At 38.8% G+C, this 20067-nt stretch overlaps 1 protein-coding gene across 4 annotated transcripts in view; it reads right to left on the bottom strand.

Moving 5' to 3' along the window:
* The window catches only part of IRSp53 (Insulin receptor substrate 53 kDa), a 507262-nt gene that overhangs the window by 219097 nt on the left and 268098 nt on the right, over window positions 1-20067 (bottom strand). The gene's annotated exons all lie outside the window — the stretch shown is intronic.

Genomic DNA, 20067 nt, shown 5'->3' with positions numbered 1-20067 from the left:
GCTGTGCACAACATCATAAATCTAACAATTCCTCCACAGCCACTTGATACATCATCAACAAGTCCATGACCCATCAAAACTCCTTCTCAAAGCAATGCAACCCTTAAACAACCCTTGACAACTTGAGTAACCGATAAATCCTCCACCCGTGAACAACTGTAGAACTAGTTCGGTGTAAGTCGACGGAACGATACTACGAAAGTTCGGCAGATGTCAACCAACAGCTGTCTCTTAACCTTGTTTACGAATATTTACAAAATATATTGTTCCAACCTATTTTCAACTATTTACCAATCCTTATTCATGCGATGGAATAGAAACATATAAGGTAAGTCGCCATAACCTTCCCTTTCAGTACAAATATTAGAGCATTCATATTATGCAGAATATTTATCGAAAATATCAAACAGTATTCAGAAACCCAGAGGTAACTAATATTGTTTTTCAGGCGATATGGCTCTAATATGTCAGTAATCCTTCTGGAAGTAATGAATAACGATCTATGCAAGAAATATTCTTGGAAAGATATAGGGAATAAGGCAGACAACGGCTGAAAAAAATGATAGGTGAAGAAAACTGAGAAACAAACAATAACAACTATTCCAACCTAGCGAGGAATTTCGGATCTCCAACGTCGATTGGCAATAGGAGAATGCGTAAGTACTGGTCAAAGCAGTTAGTCAGGGAGCATACATTTATTCTTATACATTTCAGGTATGGTTTTCTATGGAACGGAAGATTCCCATTACTATGATGTTAAATGAATAAAATCTACTTGTAACTTAATTACATTGTTAATATCCTTTGAATAAAGATCTTAAAAGGTAAGGTAGTGTTTTGAAAGGTCACATAAGAGCAGTTTGATCTAGTGCTAAATTGAAACGTAACACCAGAGAATGTATCCGTTCTCTAGCGAGCCCAGTACTGATTCTGAATGCGTAGTAAATACAGTACACTTTGAAGCTATTAAATTAAGGGAAAACGAAGGAGCGTCGCTGTCCATAGAAGAACGCGAAGAACTTAATAATTTAATATTTGACAATAGACAAATTTTCGAAGAAAATGGTGAGCCTACACCCTACGCAGAGCACACAATCACGTTAACTGATGATGTTCCTGTAGCTGTGCCGCCGTACCGCATGTCTGAGCCTAAGAAACAAATCCTACGACAAGAGTTGGACAAACTCCTGGACAATGGTACCATTGAAGAATGTGAATCTCCCTACGCTGCTCCTGTAGTCCTAGTCCCGAAAAAAGATGGTGGAGTTCGAATGACAATTGACTACAGAGGTTTGAATGCCATCACCCGTGCAGATCGCTATCCGCTACCTAGGATCGACGATCTGTTGCATGCTGCTAAGAAAAGTTCTTTTATGTCTACGCTAGATCTGAGATCAGGATACCACCAAATTTCAGTACGACCATCGGATCGAGATAAGACTGCATTTGTAACGCCTTTCGGTACTTTTCGCTATACAAAAATGCCGTTTGGGATGAGAAATTCTCCGGCAACATTCCAAAGAATGATGGATCGATTTAAATCAGGACTACCAGACATTCTCCTTGTGGTTTATCTAGATGACCTTATCGTTATCTCAGCAAGCTTCTATGAACACATAGACGACCTGAGTAAAGTCTTCTCCAGACTGTTGTTATTTAAGCTACACCTGAATAGAGATAAATGTACCTTCTCTTGCCAATCGGTACGATATTTGGGTCATATTATTACCCCGCAAGGTATTCAACCAGATGATGCTAAAGTATCTGCGATATTGAACATGCTACCTCCCAAAAATGTCAAGCAACTACTTACCTTTCTGCAAACCGCCTCATGGTTCAGGCGGTTCATTGAGAATTTCGCTGACATAGCCAAACCTCTCACCAACTTGATAAAGAAGAAGGCTAAGTGGAAGTGGGAAGATGAACAGACTGTGGCTTTTGAACAACTCAAGATCAAATTGAGCTGCGCACCTATCTTACGACAGGCCGATCCTTGTCTACCCTACATATTACGTACGGATGCTTCGAGTTACGCTCTGGGGGCATGTCTCCTTCAGGGGGAGGACGCGGATGAGAGACCAATAGAGTACGCCAGCCGCCTTCTCACCACCGCCGAACGGAATTATACGACTTCTGAAAGAGAAGCTTTGGCCGTTGTCTGGGCAGTCGAAAAATTCCGTGGTTACGTAGAGGGAGCCACTATTACTATACAGACTGACCATCAACCCCTCCGATGGTTGATGACGCTCAAGTCACCAAGTGGGAGACTAGCCCGTTGGTCTCTAGTTTTGCAGGCATATGACCTGCGCATTGATTATATCACAGGAAAGTCTAATGTAGTAGCGGATACGTTATCACGCCCCGCTTGCGAAGAAAACAATATAGAAGTGAACCTAGTCAAAGTTGACTTACCTACACGGTCTCCAAACTCTATTAGGCAAGAGCAATGCCAAGACCCAGAGTTGAATAAAATTATAGTTTGTCTAGAAAATAACCCCCGCGAAGTCGACTTCAAGAAATGGTCTGAACGCGGCTTCTTAATGAACAATGGAGTCCTCTATAAATATACCCCCGAGATCGATGAAGAAGAACCCCAGATGGTCGCACCCACCACTGATGTACCACGCATATTGAAGGAGTTCCACGATGCAGAATCCTCAGGACACTACGGAGTTGACAGAACTCTTCGGCGTATCGCTAGCCGATATTATTGGCGTACTATGCGACGAGACGTGACCGAGCATGTAAGTAAGTGTATTGAATGATAAACGCTACAAGGCCCTGAACCTAAAACCCGCTGGCCTGTTGCAAACCCCAATCCAATCTCAGAGATTCGAGGTACTCTCCGTCGACCTCTTTGGACCATTACCAGAAGCCCCTACTGGTGAGAAATGGGTTATGGTGGTAGAAGACACTGCCAGCAGATGGATGGAACTACTACCTTTGAAGATAGCCTCTGCTGAAGCCTGTGCTCGCCTTCTCATTGATGAAATTATCCTACGCTATGGACTACCCAGGCGTGTCATTAGTGATAACGGCCCCCAATTCGTAAGCGCTGTGATGCAGCAAGTAGCTCATGTCCTTGGATTCCAACAGTCACTTATCCCTGTGTATCACCCGGAAGCAAACCCTGTCGAGCGAAAGAACCGTGACTTGAAAACTCAGCTAGCTATACTAACTTCCAGTGACCATACCTCGTGGAAGGATAAAATCCCGGCAGTGCGGTTCGCTATGAACACGTCGTTTTGTGAATCTACTAAATTTACACCCGCATTCCTGACTTTCGGTCGTGAACTACGCGCTCCTGATGATGTATACAGAGACTTACGCGCGATTCTAGACTGTGATACCTTCGCTACTCAGATTAAACCGTATCTTGAAACTCTCTGTGAAATTTTAGGTGAAGCCCGCGAAAATCACGAACTCTCGCAAGACAGACGTGCAAAGTACAGTAACGAGCATCGGCGCTCTGTGAATTTCAGTGTCGGCGACAAAGTTCTCGTGGACGCTCACTCTTTGAGTAAGGCTAAAGACTCGTACACCGCAAAGTTTGCGCCTAAGCGGGATGGACCTTATAAAATTATCCAAGTTGTCTCCCCCACTACCTATGTCGTGGCGTCGGTGGACCGTCCAGATTTCCCTCTGGGCAAGTATCATTCTTCAGCCCTTACTCCCTACAACAGCCAAGAGGGACACGCTCCGGTTCGCCCACTTCGTACCTGAGGCAGACCCCCAGGAACGAATATTCTTTCCCCAGAAGCTCCACCTCTACTCCCTGACGATTCCCAGACGAATGCTCCCAGTGCTGGATCCGACGACTTCGGCCCAGACCCTTGCCCACCAGAGGAGTCAGCAACAGATCCATCCACTGCGGATCCAATCACAAAACCAGTTCCCATGGATAGACCTAGACGAGCTGCACCCAAACCCAGTTGCCACTGCTGTACATAACCTCATTTGGCCTCACACCCGGGACGTTAGTGTGACGCCAAGGGGGAGGTTGTAGCATGACACCGTTTGCCCTATTCTACGAGACGCCTATGACTCTCCCCGGTTGCCAACAGGAAGCTTGGAACGAATATTTCTGACAGCGAGTATGATTGCTGTCTCTGTGCCGCCATTATTAGTAGACAGTAAACCCATAACTAGTGTAGAGGATAGCGAGTCTTGTTATATACTAACTTTGATTCAATAAATTGTGTATTTTCGGTAACCTAGTGTTTTACCCACGAAACCCTTAAGGCAATAATAATAGCCTTATAATACCTATTTTGATGAGCTGTCAAATTGACATACAGAATATTTTTCGCTGCGATAATTTCGAAGTTTTTTTTCACAAATACGACTATTTCTGGTGGATGATCAGCCATTCACCAGTAGTTACATATCTCCTATTAGTGAGTGCGTTGGTTGTAGTGTGCAAGGACCCTCCAGACTTCTGGTGAGTGCGTTAAAACTATCACTTTCACGAAACTTTTCATCGCTTACCCTTGGGATATCAAAGGGTGTGAGTTTTTCGACAGCAGTATGGAGGAACTGCTTAACATCCTGGTGGCCAGGGACAGGGGTGAAGTAATAACCTTCATGGGTTTATTGCTTGATCGCCTGGGCCTGAGTCCATCAGAACTGCTAAGGGGCAGCTCCGTGGCGGCAGTTCGGGAGCCCTCTGGCCCTCGACCAGGAGCCAAGGAGCTTCTCGAGTGTCCGTCACGGAATGTATCCTCCAGAGAAACTCCCGTCGGCACCACCCTCTCTTCTCAGTCTGAAACAACGACGACAATACGATCAAGCCTCAAGAACCGGCCAACAAAAAGCGTCGCCTTCCAGAAGAGTTTCCTCCTCTTCCATCCAAACCAGTCGCTCCAGCAGACAAAAATACCGGCAACAAGCCCAAAAAAGTGGTTAATAAGATGTCAAAGCTCCGGGACGAGGCCAAGAATAACACTTCAGAGGCAGAACTCAACAACAGAATCTTTCGTCGAAGGTGATCATGAAATGTTAGTTGACGACAATAGGTCTGAAAAATCAGTTTCGACTATACAGGGTGGCCCAAAACAGCCATCCCAAAATCTAAATCAGGTTGAAAACCCCAACGATCAGGGAACTAACTTCCCTCTCCTTCCGCGTCCTGAGGTGTCACAAATCACCAGAAAAACACGCGTTCCCCCAATTGTCGTTCGCCAGAAGGACAAGTGGGTTCAATTCACAAAACTGGCTGCCTTCCATAAGGTGAACTTTACCAAGGCAGTAAACATGGCTGACGGCATTAAGGTTCAGCCTCCTTCGGCCGAGGACTACAGGAGTATATCCAAACTATTGGTGAGGGAAAAAAATCCCCACCACACGTATACCTTACCTGAAGACGGGCAAATCAGAGCCGTCTTCAGAGAAGTCCCGGAACATCAGGAGACTACTGACATCGAGGAAGCCTTGGTTGAAAAAGATTTCCAACCATCATCCGTCACCAGGATGATGCGAGGAAATCGACCGCTCCCTTTGGTTTTGGTTCAAGTTAACCAAAATCAGAAGCATATTTATGGCATCCGGGATCTCCTTAACATTGAAGTTAAGGTTGAGCCCCAACACCAAAAAATACTGGTAGGGCAGTGCCAACGGAACTGCCTAGCTATTCCCATTTGAGTCAAATGCGCCGGCAGACACCTTTCAGGTGAGTGCAAGAAGCCACGAGCGGATCCGCCCAAGTGCAATAATTGCAAGGGTGTGCATACTGCAAACTACCGCGGTTGTCCTGAGTTCCCCAAGGTCTGCAGAAGGATCAAAGTAGCTTCAAATGCCCCCCAAAGTGCACCCACATCTGGAAAGCATCCTGCCGGAGCATCTGGCACACACTCGGGAATGAGCTATGCAGGAGCGGCCAAGAGCGGTAACACCTCCGCCAGGCCGACCGAGGCGCCCAGTAGTCCCCACCCGTCGAAGGTTTCTTCATCTGGATCAGATGAAGAAACTCTTCGTTCAGTTCCCCGTACTCGAAAAGATGTTTACGGTGAACACCAACGTGCTAACTGGAACCTGTTGGTGGCTAGACAACCAACATTGCCTAATTTTCTCGAGGTTGTATTTTGGAATACCAACAGTATTTCAAACAAGAAATTAGATTTTGATAATTTTCTAATACAACAAAACATCGATGTTGCACTGGTGCAGGAAATCCACCTGCACAATGAACCTTTTGGTATTCCAAACTACCGTTTTTACCACAGAGAACGCGTTGGACGTGTTGGAGGAGGAGTTGGCATTTTTGTTAAACATAATTTTCCTCACGTACAATTCGGCATTGACTCGGATCAGTTACATGGCACGGAAGCCGTGGGCGTTGAGCTCCAACTGAGAAGAGGTCGTCATAGACTAATGTCAGTTCACAACCCTCCGCGGAATCGTCTTCTCTTAGAATCATTGGATGAACTGCTGATGTCGACAAATACCCCCACAATTGCTGCTGGTGACTGCAACGCCAAGCACAATATGTGGAGCGCATGGCCGAGCGCTCCATGCGCATGGTGACAGGCATGAGTATCGAGTGATGGGTCCAGATGAGCCCACGTTCTACCGAGTGGATTTAAGGCCTGACGTGCTTGATATCGCACTGCTCAGGAACGTCTCCATGTACTGCGAAGTGTACACTTTGTCGGAACTTGACTCAGATCATAATCCAGTTACCTGATGCTGGGTGATGATCCCCCTCCCCAGGATTATCGCATGAGATCATCCATGGATTGATGGCTTCCCACAAGGCTCACCTAGTGGATACACGTTCAGACCGTGAGGCGCTTCAAACTCGCATCGGTCTCGACATGGCAGTGGCAGGTTTCGAATTGTCTGTGAACAACGCTTTCCGCGCAGCTACAACCAGGACATAGTGTCCTCTGCGGAGCTTCAATGAGTTTTCTCCCAGGATCAAGAACCTAATCCGGGAGAGAAATCGACTCAGACGAGTTTATCAGAGGACTCTTTACCCTGGAGACAAGGCTGCGGCTAGCAGGATGGCCAACCAGATTAAACAGGCCATCACTAACTATAGAAACGAGAGGTGGAGCGAGTGTTTGGAATCGCTCGAACCTGGGGATGACGAGCTCTGGAGAGTCAGTTTCGACTTGACCTTGATCCGGATGATGATATTGACCGTGATATCCGGCTGGAACACCGGGATCGGTGCATCCTTAGGTAAAATGATGACGACGTGATCCGTCCAGCTTCAGAGGAAGAACTGAAGAGGTACAGTAGGGCCTCCTAACCCAAGAAGGCTCCGGAAATTGATTCAATCAGCAACAGGCTGTTGAAGCAGCTCCCGGAGAACTTCATCAGATACCCGCTGGACATTATCAACAGCTCAATCACACTCAGATACGTTCTTCGAAGATGAAAGCATGCCTTAGTTGTCATGATCCGAAACAGGGCCAGAACCTGCTGTTTCACCAGAATCATCGTCCGATTAGTTTGCTTTGCTCAACGGCTAAGTTGGCTGAACGTGTTGTGCTGCAAAGGCTAACAGAAGAAGTTAAAGACCGAAATGTTTTGCCTGACGAACAATTCGGCTTCAGGAGGGCACACTCCACCGAGGTGCAGGCCCTGAGACTGGTCGAAAATTCCATCTCAGAGCTGAACAACAGGAAGACAGTCCATCTCGTCCTCCTGGATATTTCGAAAGCCTTCGACCGAGTCTGGCACGAAGGCCTGCTACATAAAATGCTCGATTTCGATCTACCTCGGGGTCTGGTCCGGTGAATTAGGTCCTTTCTGGAGGGCAGAACATTTCAGGTCTGATTTGAAAAAACCCTGTCTCCCGTCAGGGAAATCAAAGCTGAAGTGTCTCAGGAAGCTGTGCTGTCTCCACTACTGTACGCCACTACTGTCCTTTACGCCGATGATACGGCTCTCCTCGCTTCTTCCATGGGTCGGGCGTTGGCGGTCGTCTACATGCAACGCGCATTGGACGACCTCGAACGCTGGTACCTTGACTGGAAGATTCGAGTGAATTCAGAAAAAACTCAGGCGATAGACTTGGTGAGACGTAAAGTTTATCCAGACACAAGGGTCACGATTTCAGGCAGGGAGATCGAATGGCAAACGCGAGTCAAGTACCTAGGTCTTTGGGTAGACCGCCGACTCACCTGGGGAAATCACATTGATTTTATCATGAGCAACGTGCCGATGAGGATAGCTAAACTCTGTCCTCTGGTCGATAGAAATTCAAAACTCAATCTTAAAAATAAGATTTTACTATACAACACGATGTTCAAGGCTGTCATCATGTATGCTAGTTTGGAAAATTTGCAAAATAAACTTCTCAGGATGCTGGTGAATGCTCCATGGTTCGTGCGGATAGAAGCCATCCGCAGAGATTTGAATCTGTTAACTATATGGCAGTCCATTCAGTCGAGGAATCAGAGAATCGAGTCAGCGGAAACTCATGATAACCCATTAGTTAGAGAAGCTGTAGATTACACTATAGACGACCCCACTCGATTCAGAAGGCCCCGTCGCTCGGTTGAGTGAAGGCCCCGTCGCTCGGTTGAGTGAATGCCCCATCGAATACCCCAGTCGGAAAGGAGTACACAAGGCCAGAGCGGCATAGAGGTCATCGACCTTTATGTCGCCACCAAAACACTTTACGTTTTGAACAGTTGAAAGGGTAAGGGAAAAAATTTCCAGCCTGATGAAAATGAAGATGACTATGATTAATATTTTGATTCCAATGATTGTTAAATATTTCATTGGTTGAAAAACTGAAATGAAAAAGTTGTTAAATCTAAACCTAGCTATAAGAAAACACTATTTGTCGACAGGATATTCGAACCCCCTTTACGTGAAAGAGTAGAAAAATACAAGTAGTGAGTTTCTATATGAAATATAAAAAAGTAGTTCAATATGAATGTTCTAGTCTTTTGATGAAAGTTACTGAATGGCAATTGAACTGTTATTCAAGTCAGAAATTCAATAGCTTCTTCTGAATTGAAACAAAAACATGCATTCAACTTGTCTCTTACCATCACCATCATTTTTTGTCAAACCAAGTTATGTGCATCACATACCTGAAACAAAGAAACAACATTAAGTACCATAAGGATTTCGGATAATATCGTGAATCATTAATAAAAAGTATTCATAATCTCGTAAACTGTCAAAAAAATGTTTAAAAATTCAAACTTCCATATAATGAAACGATTCGTTTGATTTACATGTCATTTCTTAGGAATACAGGGTATTTACTAACTACGGTACGATTCGTTAGGTCGTTTGAATAAAAAAGTTCTTTTGAACATATGTTTTTTTTTACCAGTAAGATTACCAGGTGAATCCTAGACGGACTTTTAGGGAGATCATTTACCCAATTTGTTAGAATACGTGCCGGTACTTGTAAGAGGCAACATGTGGTTTATGCACGGCGCGACGGGGCTCCAGCTCATTTCAGTGTTCGTGCTCGTTAGCATCTCAAAGTCACATACCCCAATCGCTGGATAGACGTGCAGGAGCTCAAAATTGGCCAGCTCGCAGTCCCGATACGAATCTTCTAGATTTCTATTCATGGGGTCATTGGAAGGCTCTTGTTCATGAAACTCCTCCACTATATGTGAATAACTTGAGGAATCGAATAATTGACATTTGCAATGTCATAAGTCACAAGGAATACTCCAGTATGTTTGAACTTGTCAGACAATCAATGACAAATCGATTGCAATCATATATCTTATCAGAAGGTGGACCTTTTGCTCATTTAGTTGAAGGTCGAAATTGTTTATCATTCACTTTTGATTTTTATTTTATGTTGTCCGTGGATAGTTTTCAGAAGTGATTTTTTTTCTCGAAAACGAAGCATAAAAAATTAAAAACTACAAAAAAAGTCAGTGGCGTTTTTTTTCAATATTGTTGACTGTGGTGCCCGCTGAGACGCCACTGAACCTGATAATTTCAATCTACTTCAGACTGAATAGGCGCCTTATCACTTCGAGTAACTGTAGCAGATTTCAACCAACTCGGTGGAAGGATATTTATGATATTTGATAAATATATTTTTATTAATCTTCAACGCCGAAACGAAGCAACTTCAGACATGTTTATAGAAATTTTTTTCTTAAAACAACCTAACGAATCACCCTGTAAAGATTCGTAATGTAGTTGGAAAACACCAAATATAATTTCCGTATAATTTCCTATCTAGACTGATCTGCAGAAGAAAAATTCAGAATACGAATGAACTGTCAATATGTTTTCAAAAACCAACCACTGTCATAGGTCTTCAACATAGTATTATTAGGATGTAACACAAGTCGATTGATTCCGTAAGCATAAAAATTGGGTACTCGGGATTCAATGGAGTCGACGAAAGCAGTTTTTGTCTGGTCCTGATTGGCTATGGTTCCACCGGTGGGAAAGTTATCGAAATGCTTGAAAAGATAGTATTCAGTTGAGTACAGTTCTGGGGAGTATGGTGGGTAAGGCAGTAGCTCAATTCATTTATTTTTTCGGCGGAGATTTATGTAACGTAGACGGGCGTTGTCGTGGAGCAGAATCGGACCTCTTCTGTTAGCCTGTGCCGGCTGCTGCTAACGCAATTTTCGGTACATTTCATCGATTTACTCACAATAGGACTTTACTGTAACCCAGTTGCGGAAAGTTATAATGAATCACACCAGCCGCTGACCAACATACAGTAACTATGGTCGTTTCTGCTGGGTTTTCGCCTTCGGGAAGTGCCTGGATGGTATCGATGTCCATTTCCTAAATGTCTCCTGTTGAAGAGGATCCATTATCACGTGACGATCCGAGCAAAAAGTGTCGTGGTTGCGCAAAAGCAAAGAATATACTTCGAAACGTGACAATTTTCGTCGATCGATCAAATCGTGCGCCATCCCACGCACAGTTTTTGATGGGTCAGTCTCCACCAGGGACCTCAAATTCTCGATTTGGAGTGCTGAAGGTCCACCACTTCGGGTTAAATCTGGTTGAATCGGGTTAAATCTGGTTGAATCTCCTGATCGGAATTTCGCAAACCAACATCGAAGAGTGAGTTGAATAACACTATCATTTCCAATCGCCTGGGTGATTTCTTCCTGATAAGAGGCGAAAAATTGAAATTTGGAAAGACATGAACATCATCAATATACAGTGTGTAAATGCCAAATGGAATAAATTCATTATTTCGGTTACGGTACATATTTAGGAAAAATCCCGGAACACATCAAATATAAATTATAATTTAAGATTCTTCAACGTGAAAATGCCACCCCTACCTTCGACCTACAACCTACAACCCCATTTTTTTAAATGGTAATTATAGAATTGTGATAAATCCTTTGAAATGTCTCTTCATTCTCTATTCAAAAATGTTATCGCATTTGAATTTATTGCAACAATTAACATAAAATAAATTGAAATCATGTGGTTAGCAAAATTCGATAAAATACAATCAAAAACTAAACTGTAATGCAAAACGTAATGGAATGTAGCATACAAAAAAAACTTTGGATGTCAACGAAGTAAATGTTCAAATTTCACCGCGAACGTCTTAGCAACATTCTAATCTCAAAAAAACTATCTTCTAACATTATTTTACATATCAGGTGTGACCGACCTAATCGCAAGCTTTATACGTTCTTTTAAATCATTCAAATGTGAAGATTTGTTTTTGTACACATTGTTCTTCACATATCCCCATGAAAATAAGTCTAATGATGGAAGATCAGGTGATCGCACTGGCCATTCAATCGATCCTCGCCTCCCTATCCACCGATTGGGAAATGTTGTATCGAGGTATTGCCGGACATTAACTTGATAATGTGATGGTGCTCCATCCTACTGAAACCATATCGTATTCACTGGAACTTGAGGGTTTCCTGGATAAGGATATAAATCTGCTAAACTTGGAATGACATCATATTGAAGAAGTGCCAGATAATTATCGCCATTCAAGTTACTCTCAATGAAAAATGGTCTAATGATTTAGTTTCCTATAATCACTGCCCAAACATGAACCTTTTGAGAGGGTGTTCTTCTCTCATCAAGTGAAGATTTTCCGTTGACCAGTATCGGCAATTTTGCTGATTAGCATGACCGTTAAGAGACAAAGAACACTCATCAGAAAACATAACGTCTTTCAATGGGATGATATTGCTATCCAACATGTCCATCATTTGCTTACAAAAATAAGTTCTTTTATCAAAATCTTCTCCCATGAGTCCCTGAATAGGTATCATTTTATAGGAATGCATTTTCTTTTCTTTTGATATGTTCACTATCGATGTATGGCTAATATTGAATGTCGTGGATGCCTGTCCACTCGATGTATATGGGTATTCCTTATACTCAAGCATCACATCTAATTTGAGTTCATCACTCATTGCATTGGCATCTGCTTTTTTTATCTATCTCACATGACCAAGAAGCGAAACTGCTACTCTATTTTGCTTATTGTTCCTTGAGATATGAGTGATAAATTAGGAAATTTCTCATGAAATAAGCGAGCTACTTTCTGTTGTGTTCAGGTGTTATCTCCGTAACCAATCATTTGTAAAACTGTTATTTTATGCATTTCCGTAAATCTAACCATTTGTCAGACTTGGAGTTAACGAACTTTGAACTTAAATTAATACTAATAATAAATACTGACCACTAACATACAAAACAAGTTGACAAGGCGTTTCAAACTAACGTTGTCACGGAAATTATTCAGATTTTTAAAAGATACCATCTAAGAAGAACATTCTTCTAGTCATTGCTTACTTCCTTATTATTGATAATTATTGATGAGTATTGATAATTATCAATACCTCAACATGAAATAAGTTTTGAGTATATTGCAATGAGTTTTGAGTGTAGTTTACAGAAATTTCGGTAACCACATGATTTTAAATTATTTCATTTTGATCGTTGCAATGAACTTGAATGCGATAACATTTTTGAATAGAGAATGAAGATATATTTCTCATTATACTTCCCATTTACAATTTTGTTAAAATTTGTACCGTAACCGAAATAGTGAATTTATTCCATTTGGCTTTTACACAATGTATAAAATACAAAATTCTCCATAGATCAATATATACCACGACACAATATAATGAATATTTATCGAGATATGGGCTACAGAAACAAATAACAAAACAAACAAAAATTTTGAAACAAAATAATATTAAATAACAACGCCAATTCGCTGATACAAAACATAAAATGGTTCGAAAGGAAAGAACTAAATATCAAGTGAGCATTTCTGTGCACAATTGAATAACATTTGAGTGATATATACTTTTGAAAAATGAGAATGAAAAATGTGTAACTAAAATCTTATTCAACATGTTCATATATTAGGTTCTTCAAATATTTTTCTCACCTGAGTTAAAACGGTTAAATGAATAATACTCGAAATAATAAAACTCATATTACGGAATACATGTTCACCATGTGTACTTGAGACACGGAATAAAAAAAATGATTTACAATGACAAATGAACATTCCAAGCATTTTTATTCCATAATATTCCATGAATTATCTGAGAAATACAATTCACAGCATGCAATAACATTTACGAAACTGTTTTGCTGTTACATAAAAGTATTAAAATTTAATGAAACCCCATTTTTTTCCAAACAATTTATATTCGTAGTGAAGCAATTCCTCCCGATAAAACCGTCGTATAAATTAGTCAAGCAACAATTAATTTACTTGAAGAACTAGCGGATAAATCACAGAATCACGGCCGTTTCAGCGACAAGAATTAATATATATTTCATATTAATTAATTTCGTTGAGGCTTGAATTTTAATGGAAGTCCAATATTGAGTTTTCGAACTCGGTAGGTACTAGTCGGTGCAGAGATCAATGTTATGAAACAGGGCTTATTGTATTACGACCATAAATTGCATCAGCAAGCATCGGGTGATTAGTTTATGATGAAATAAAACTTGAAAACCAGTAACTGTTTCCTGAAAAGGAAAACTGAATTTTTGTAAGTTATCACATCAGATCCCTATTTGATAATGTTTCAGCTTTAAGTAGTACTTTATATTCCGAACATTATCGATATTGAAAAACATTGAAAATAAATTCTGCAACCCAATAACATTAGTCCTTTGTTCAGGGAATCATTGTTCGTGTGTGATTATATTTACATTCAGATTTTGTGTGAACTAAATCATAGAACACGCTGATGACCATTCGAACGAAATCAAAAGATGACTGAGATAAGATTTGGCTCGAAATTAACCAAAAATAGGTGTTATTTCATTTCCAAATCTTTCTGGAGGATGTTACTCAAAAGTTGTAATTTTCTTTTATTCAATTTTAATCGAATGTAATAACCGAAAGATTTCAGTGGTTTGTTTTTATCCTTTTTGCAGTTTAAATTTCAAACGATCCACCAAAATCAACAGATATGCGGAACATGAAATACTGAGAATTTCATTTGATGATCATTGCATAGCATGTGGTGATATTTTTATATACCGCCATAGTGTTCAGAATGCAAACATACTAATAATTGATACTGTGGAAACAAACTCAATAATTCAAATCATGAACAAAATCATTCACATCTCATATTCATGAATATACGAAACAAAATTCACGAAATGTATACCATATTTTCCTCTCTACTGAATGAATTGAACCCATTCATTTAGTTTTGTTTTTATTCCATATGCGAAAACGAATCATTCAAAAACTCAGTAGGGGGTGACCGTTTGGACACGTATTTGAACAAGTTTACCACAAGCAGTACAAAAAAATCCTGAAGGCGCTCTCACAGCGGTGCCTGTGCGGAAGTACCTAGTGATTTACATTGGATTTGAATCGCTGGAGAATAAATGAATTCGAAAAAACCTTCTCAGGAAGTTTATTCCTCACAAACGCAGTTATCCAGATGAAAGAGTTTTTAAACTGTGAAGTTCGAGGTATGTTCGAGGGCACAGCTCCATACATGAGAACAATACTCCACAGAAGGTCTGATCTGAGCTTTAATAATAATTATAATAGTACTATGTATTTATTCATCACAATAAGAAGTACAAATTAAAAAAAATTCAAAGAAATGATGAATAGGCGGAGTTCAGCTATGAGAGCTGCCTTTAAACCCAACCTCGATTGGTATGAATTTCCATTATTCTTTATAATATTCGGATATGTGAGAAATTGCCAAAATCTTTTTGCATATGTCATTCCCTATCACTGTCGTGTAAGAAACATGTTTTTCAACCTTTTCTTGAAGTTTCTCAATGAACTTTCTTTAAAGTCTGTAGGGATGGTGTTATACTACTTTGCCGCTTTGTAGGAGAAACTTCGAGTAAATATTGCTGTGGAATGCCTGGGAATGAGCACGTAAGTAAGGCGGATATCCCGAAACAAGAATTCTATGCGTGAAACTAAGCAAATGGATTTCTCTTAGATATTTGTGTGAAAGTCAGCCAGAATCTCGAAAGGACGGACTTATGTGATCATACTTTCGGATACCGTAGGAAAATATGACACAACTATTTCGTATACAATCGCAGTAAGCTAATCTTGAAAAAATAAGTGTTTCACAGAGACTCAACTTCATACTTCTTGATAAAAGGTGTCTTCTTGGATAAAGTTGTTTTTTTTGCTGGCAACATGGCAAGTGGGTAGAAGTGTACGTCTGCCGTAAAATAATTAAATTTAAACTAAAAGCAAAAATTGAAAATTGTTCGAAATCGTGATAGCTATAGAGGAAGGCAGTTCTAAGTCACCAGTGAAAAGTGAAATGAAATTTCTTCAAGTTGAGTGGAATAGTGATTAATAACTCAAAAAGTATGGTTCTAACAAAGAAAGATCTTGAAGAAATTGGTTGTATAGTGAAATCTAAAACTGAAAACCTCCTTGATGAGGAATATCTCCAAGGTGTTGTTGAACGAGTAATGAAAAAAATATCAGATGAGTACGATACAACTGTTTCCTCATTACATCAGCAGATTGTGGAGTTGAAAGAAAAAAACGCTCAACTAAATATTAATTCAGATGAACTTGAACAAATGTCAAGGGCCAAAAATTTTCGTTTTTTTGGAGTTACAGAAATAGAAAACGAATCTCTTAGTACCATTATCAGCAAAATAATCGTAGATAGAATGCAGATAAGAAACTTCAAAGAAGAAATCATAAAAACATGTTATCGTATTCCAAATAAAAACATCGGCATAAATAATGGCAAACCATCTGGTGTACTAGTGCGATTTAGCGACGCTGCCATTCGTATGAAAGTTTTGGAGAATCGAAAATATTTGAAATCTTCTGGTATATCTATCCAAGAAGACCTTTCCAAAATGAGGGTGACTTTGATGAAGAAAGAGTTAGAGAATGTTCCAAGAAAAAATGTGTAGACCTCCAATGGAAATATCTTCGTGACAATTAATAATAAATTACATCGTCTTAAAACTGGAACACAACTGGAAATACTTCGTAAAACAACATCTGTAACATGATTGACACGTTATTTGTATCTGAACAATTTTAAGTCATGTAACCGATTAACTAAATTTGGGTTTAACTTATAGTTATTATTATGTAATTTTGATTAATATTCATTTTCTTATTTTGTAGTCTTCTTAAGCTTAGAATTATGCTTTTGATAAACTACTACTTTTCATTAGCCTATTTTGGTGTTCATGTTGAAGTTATTATGTTAGTAAGTATTTTGTGATTTTCAGTATTATTTATCTTTTTTCTCAGAGCCTTCTCAAGCTTAACATTATATTTATTGATGAATTATTTACTACACTTCATGATTTCGATAGAATTATGTTTTTTTCCTGTCAAAAATGTAACCCATTACCTACATATTTATAAAATGGAGGTTTTCTTTTTGTTAAATTGTCAATTTTTGTCGAAATTTCAAGAGGCAGATTTGCTACATCACTTTATTTCTTTTGCTTCACTCTGCATTTTTATCTCGTTTTTCTCTAACTTCTTTCTTTTCCTTCTCTTTGAAAGTTACTTAATTACATTTCTTTCAGGTCATGTTGAATATATGTCATATGAATGTCAGATCCTTACTATCAAAATTCTGCTCCTTGTATATTTTTACGCAAAGATAGGTTATCCGGAGGCGGAGGGGTAGGTATTTTTTTGAGAAATACTTTCAAATATGAAATTATTTTGAGTCAATGCAGCGAACAGGTGGAATGTATTTGGATAAAATTGAACGTGAGTAGGAATAACTTTATAGCTATCGGTATTGTTTATAGGCCACCTAATTCGAACTCAACATTATTTTTAGACGAAATTGAAGAAATTTCCATCAATATATATTCAAATTACAGTGATATAATATGTTTATGTAATTTTAATGTCAATATGTTAGATCCCAGTTCAAATAACTCAGAGAGGTTTCAGACACTATTAAAAATTTTTAATTTCAGGCAGGTTGTTTAGGAACCGACATGAATTACGGGAACATCTTCACTGCTAAATTTAATAATTAAAAATATTGATAAAATTTATGAAATTAATGTTATACACAATGATCTTTCAGATAATGCATTGACAGAGGCTCAATTTTCCTTTGAAATTGAACCCAAGATAAAAAATCAAAAGATAACTTATAGAAACATCAGTCATATTGATATTGATCGATTCAGTGATGATTTAATTAACCAACCTTGGCATTTACTATTTGAAACTGTAGATATAGGTGTTAAATAGAATATCATGAATGATTTCATTACAAAGACTCTTGATTATCATTCACCACAAAAAACTATCTTTTTCAAGAAACAAAATTACACTACTTGGATCACCGAGAACATAAGACTGATGCAGAAATTGAGAAACAAAACATCAACTCGATTCAAGAAGTCAAAACTAGCACACCATTGGGATTACTATAAACAACTGACGAATTATACTAATACAGTTATACATTACGAGAAAAGGGCATACTTAAACTACAAACTACGTAATACTGATAGTAAGGGTAGATGGCAGGAACTTAAGAAATTAAAAGTTGCGAAAAGTAAAAATAAAGAACTTCCTGAAAACTTGAAAAATGTAGAAGCAATTAGCGATTTTATTTCAACTATGTCTCAAAGAGATATCCCACCGGATGAAGATTTACTGCGCTTTTATGGCACGAACAAAAAAGAAGGTATATGTAATCAATTCATTTTTTCACCTACTGAAGATGAAATCTTTAGTATCATAAATAGCATAAAATCAGAAGCATACGGGGTAGATGAAAGTATTATAAAATTTTGTTGTCCTTTCATTATAACGGTACTAACTCACATAATAAACAAAGTTATTTTCCTGATGCTTGGAAATGTGCAAAAATTATACCCCCACCAAAAAAATAATCAGCCACAAAATTTCAATGATTCAAAATTCCAAAATTATAGAGAAAGTAATGGAAAATCAAATGCGCCATTTCATTAATCGTTACAGTATTTTGCCACATGAACAGTCAGGTTTCAGAACAGATTATAGTTGTGCAACAGCATTATTAGGGATCGTAGATGACATAATTGAAGCTATAGATAAAAATGAAGCCACCATTTTGATTCTGTTGGATTATTCGAAAGCATTTCATAAAATCATCAATCATAAAATACTTTGTGCTATATTACATTTTTTTGGGTTCAGTTATGGATCAGTGATGTTGATATCATCTTATCTAGATAATAGATTACAGAAAGTACAGATTCATGATATTCCTTCTACTTGGAGAGGAGTTAAAACAGGAGTACCCCAAGGCAGCATTTTAGGCCCACTGTTTTATACCCTCTATACTGCCACATTCGTCAATAAGATGAAGTCTTGTAAATATCACCTTTATGCAGATGACTCCCAATTATATTTATCTTTCAAATCTTCAGATATAGGTCAAGCAGTAACCGATATAAATTTTGATTTAAATACGATTCTAAAAGTGTCCACTGACCATATGTTGAAAATCAATCCAAACAAATCAGTAGCTATTATTTTTGGGAGTGATAGCATCAGGGAAGAAGTAAAAAACTACAGCTTGAAAATGGGAAACTCTGAGATACAATTCAGACTGTATTCAAAAAATTTGGGATTGATTTTAGATCATAAACTAAGATTTCATGAACATATAACCTACAAACTTAAAATTGCTTATTCATCATTGAAACTCATATATCCCCATAGACAATATTTGGATGTAGATGTCAAGAAAATGCTATGTTTAATGGTAGACGTCTTCATGCAACATGCATATTTTTCAAAATATTCAAATATTGGAATCCTCCCTACTTATATGAACATTTGTCTTATAGAACAGATATCCATAACCTGAATTTGCGTAAAAAGACAGTGCTGAACATTCCTGTACATAAAAAGGAAATATTCAAACGATCCTTTTCCTATGATATCTCCTCCACAATAAATTATCTCCATAAATGGGAAAACAATTGTTTTAACATGTCAGGAACAATTTTCAAAAGCAGGTTTAAACAGCATTTGTTCAGCATTCTGAATAACTAGGTCCGCGGCGAGAATGCTGAAACAGGTTTTAGCTATTCACATATCTATATCTTTATATTACCTTCTCTTTTTTTTCTTTGCTTTCATCTTTTCTTCTCTTCAAGCCCTCATTTATTTATTTTTATACATTTTCGGCATTGGTGGAAGAGCAGACGCGAACGCAAATTCGCAGTCTGAACCAAAAGCAATTTGCAATCAAATACAAAGTGTTGTTATTTTTCTCTCTCTTGTATTTTGTTTTTTGTTATTATCTTGTATTTTGATGGGCAATAAACTTATTATTACTATTATTATTATTATTAATAAAACATTGAATGACGTTTTACACAGATGACTTACATGCTTCGTGAATCTCATGTCTGTATCTAACCACAAGCCCAGATTTTCACATTCATTTACAAAAGGTGTTATGTTATTGTTGACACGGATCGATAATGACTCACACAGAATATTTTTTTTACTTTTGGGACCAAATAACATGACCTGGGATTTCTTTGGATTGATAGTAAGATTATGTGCACAGGATACATCATATAGAGTTTTGAGGTTTCTGTTAATATTTTCATTAGCAGCTGTAATATCTTCAAATCTGAATGAAATAT

Source organism: Leptinotarsa decemlineata, unplaced genomic scaffold (assembly GCF_025532065.1).
Source record: "Leptinotarsa decemlineata unplaced genomic scaffold, Ldec_3_MD MMD2_tig00026317_RagTag_RagTag, whole genome shotgun sequence".
NCBI lineage: Eukaryota > Metazoa > Arthropoda > Insecta > Coleoptera > Chrysomelidae > Leptinotarsa > Leptinotarsa decemlineata.
The sequence above is the reverse complement of the archived record's forward strand: the minus strand, read 5'-3'. Positions and strand labels throughout refer to the sequence as shown.